At 53.1% G+C, this 3,748-nt stretch overlaps 1 long non-coding RNA gene across 1 annotated transcript; it reads right to left on the bottom strand.

The window, feature by feature from the left end:
• Positions 1–1,095: 1,095 nt before the first annotated feature.
• On the bottom strand, positions 1,096–3,353 carry LOC106726910. The gene is made up of 2 exons (XR_001363050.1): positions 2,825–3,353; positions 1,096–1,279 (listed from the first exon to the last, which is right to left on the bottom strand). It is a non-coding gene; the product is annotated as an uncharacterized LOC106726910 (long non-coding RNA).
• Between the last annotated feature and the right edge of the window lie 395 nt (positions 3,354–3,748).

Below are 3,748 nucleotides of genomic sequence, written 5' to 3'. Positions count from 1 at the left end.
GATGGCTCACAAAGGTTTTCCCCGCCTGCTATTGAGGCTATTGTGTAACCTGGACCTAGTGACTTGCTTCTAAAAAAGATATCACTTCCATGATTAGGTTACAAAAGACTATGATATGACTTCCATCTTGCTTTATTGCCTTCTATGTTTGCACACTTTCATGAAGTAAGCTGACATGTTGGAGAGGTCAAAATGACAAGGATGGAGGGTGATTTCTGACCAATAGCTCTAAGGAACTGAATCCTGTCAACTACCACATGAGTGAGCTTGAATATGGGTCCTTCACCAGCCATGCCTTTACTGATACCTTGATTGCTACCTTGACATAAAGAGAACAGATAAACTGTGCCTAGATTCCTGCCTAGACACTGTGAGATAATAAGTATGTGTTGTATTAAGTCCCTAAACTGTAGAGTAATTTGTTATGCACCAATAGATAACAACACAATAATTATTTAGGGATGGGAACTTTCAAGTAATGGCATGTGATGATGAAGTTAGTGATTTAACTATTCCTTAGGTTTTTCAATGATGAAATTGAAACAAGGCTCTTGGGGACCCAGTGGCTGCCACCAACAATCATGTAGGAAATGAGGAATTCAAGGACTATGCGTGATTCCATTGCTTTGAACTCAGCTGGACAGTTTGAGGAAAGAGATCGAGAAACACAAGCTCATACGTTCTTGTTCTTCTGCTTCCCTTTATTTTTACTCTTCCCTTTACTTTTACTCTTCCCTTCTCTTCTTTTCCATGCCCTTCCTTACAAATTCAATCCTGAAGACATTAGATAGAACAAAGCAAGGAAGGCATTTGTGCCTGAAAAGGAAGGAGCTAACGAGGCCCAGAGCGGAGTATTGCACCTGAATTGGGCAAGAAGAGCATCTGTGTAGGAGGGCTGTCCCGCATGGAGAGGCAGACCCTGAGCTGGCTGAGGGGGCATTAACACAGGGGCGGGTCCTGAAGGGGTGTCAGAGCCCCAGATGGCGAGGACAGCACCCAGAGGAGCTGCTCAGAGAGGTGTCACAGTCTGAGAGGGGTAATCAACATGTGTTAGTTATCTCTGTGACATAAGAAATTACCCCCAAACTTAGTGGGTTAGAACAATAATCTTTTACTGCCTCACGGTTTCTGTGGGTCAGGAATTCAGATGGCACAGCAGGAACGGCTTGTTGCTGCTCTGTGACAGCTAGGCCTCAACCGGCAGCCTCTGGCTGAGGGCTGAAATCTTCTGCAGTGCTGGTGAGGCTGGGGCTCAGCTTCTAGGCGGCTCACTTCATGCCTGGATTAACCATGGGGAGGGGACAGAGAAGAGCAAAGTAAAAGCTCTGTCCCAGAAGCATGTCAGTAACAGGGATGAGAGGAATCCAATGAAGACACAGGCTAGGAGGCAGCAGGCTCCCTGACAGAAGGTTCAACCAGAGGCTGCAGTGGTGCAGGCGGCCCAGGGGTCTGGTTCCTCGGGTCCATGGCCCACGGTGGGTTCTTGGCTTCGAGCAGGAAAGAATTCAAATGCAAGCCAGCGTAGAGTTTAAAGTGAATGAGAGCTTATTAGTGAAGTGACAGAGAGTGGCTACTCCACAGACAGAGCAGCCCCTCTCTGGTGGGGTTTAATTCTCATATTGAGGTTTATTCAATCAAAGGGAAGGGCATTCTATAAAAGGGAGGAATACTCAGGATTTTTCTGGGAAAGGATTGGGACTACTTAGAAGAGCCCTATTGGCCATTTTGTGTCCGTTTATGGCAGCGGTTCTCAACCTGTGGGTCGCGACCCCTTTGGGGGTCGAATGACCCTTTCACAGGGGTCGCCTAAGACCATTGGAAAACACATATATAATTACATATTGTTTTTGTGATTAATCACTATGCTTTAATTATGTTCAATTTGTAACAATGAAAATACATCCTGCATATCAGATATTTACATTACGATTCATAACAGTAGCAAAATTAGTTATGAAATAGCAACGAAAATAATTTTATGGTTGGGGGGTCACCACAACATGAGGAACTGTATTAAAGGGTCGCGGCATTAGGAAGGTTGAGAACCACTGGTTTATGGGCTTTCCTTCTGGATCATGGTGGCTGGGCAGGGGGTGTGGCTGGTGTGCTAATGTGTTACAATGAGCGTATAATGAGGCTGGGGTCACCAAGAGGTGAAATTAGTTGCCATATTGGATCGAGCTGTTCTTCTGTGGATTCTAAGCCATAAATCCGTTGGGGTTGGCCTTGCTGTCTCTGATAGTCCTTATGGCTACAGCCCTTTCTCAGTAGCACTTGAGAAGTGACGAGCCCTGGCTGCAGTGGCGTGTGAGGCAGAGCACTTCAAGGGGGGCATTCCACCAGGCAGCGCCCTGATAACAAAACACTGCAGCTGCGCAGCCCAGGTGCCGGGGAGTCCAGGCCGGCTCGGCAGAAAGGAGGACGAGCAGGGAAGTGCTGCCTGGGAAGGTCCTGGAACTGAGTCCTTGCAGCTGGGCCTCGGCAGATTTCATGGCTGGAGCCTGAACCTGGGTGCAAAATTGGGAGACCACGTGCATTTTCAAGGCACAGAGTCTGAAGAGAGTGGGTATCCTCTCTCAATGGCCGAGACTATCAGGAGTCTCCGTAACTGCCGGCACCGCTGCGGCTCCTGGGCGGAGCGAGATCAAACCACGCTGCCTGCGCCTGATGGTAGCTGATCGCGGCCTGAAGCAGCAGGGCCCTTGCCTCCCTGGTGCCTCCGAAACCCCTGGGGAGGGGAAGAGGCCTGGTATTATTGTCCTCATTTTATCAAAACCGACACCCAGTTCCCTGTGCACAATCCCAAGGGCACTCTTGGAAGTACCTGTGTGATTCCAGAGAGTGAGAGTGCAGCGGAGGCGAGTGTGGAAACACTCACTCCCCGGGGCGGCGGGTCCGGAGGGAAGCCGGGGCGCACACAGCTAGCTCTGAGCAGGACGGAACCTCGTCCGGTGCTTCCAGGGCTCGCCGAGGGTTTTGGCGGCAGAGAGGAGGCCTCGGGCCGGAGGCTTTTAGGTTCCGTGTCCATCAGCCTCAGCAGGACGGAGGAAGCGGTGCGGACGTGAGCGCCGGAGAGCGGAGAGCGCAGCAAAGCCGCGCAGGGTGGGCAGTGCAGTCCGAGATACGCCGCTGAGAGCCTCGGGGGACCGGAGCCCACTCCCCGTGGCGGGCCCGCCCCCCTCGGTGGGACGCGGTGGCGGCGGCACCGAGGTGCGGGTGTCCCCCTCTTCGGGGCTGGTCAGTGCATGTGGCTTAAAAAGCCTAAGGCGAGATCGAAGCCCAGATGGCGGTGGCCAGGCCAGTCTCGCAGCCGCCAGACGATCCCCTGCAGCTCCAGGGCGGGGGAAAGGGGCCGCAAGGTCGTCAGCACAGGCAGCCCCCAGCGGCGCCTCCGTCTAGTAAATCATCACAGGCTTCCCCCAAGGAAGAGGGGAGTCCTGGGCGCCGGGGCCCTCTCCGCTCGGGCGCCAACGCAGGAGCACGTGCACCGGAGAGGAGGCTTTCCCGTGGCCGGTCTCGCTATTTGAAAGCGGCTCTGGGACTAGGAGACAAACCGAACCGCGTTTGGGCTGGGTGGGAGCCGGATAAACGTGTTGGTTCAAAAGAGGGGCAGGTGGTACGTAGGCAAACGCGGTGGATGGTTACACCGCGCGGCCACTCTCCCCGGCCTCCCTGCGCACCGCGCCCAGGAGCTGGAGGAGTTTTCCCCATCGGCGGACGCACCCACCCTCGTTGGCACCCACAGGCT

Source organism: Myotis brandtii, unplaced genomic scaffold (genome assembly GCF_000412655.1).
Source record: "Myotis brandtii unplaced genomic scaffold, ASM41265v1 scaffold33, whole genome shotgun sequence".
Classification (NCBI taxonomy): domain Eukaryota; kingdom Metazoa; phylum Chordata; class Mammalia; order Chiroptera; family Vespertilionidae; genus Myotis; species Myotis brandtii.
Note: the sequence above shows the minus strand (reverse complement) of the source record. Positions and strands in the feature narration are given on the sequence as shown.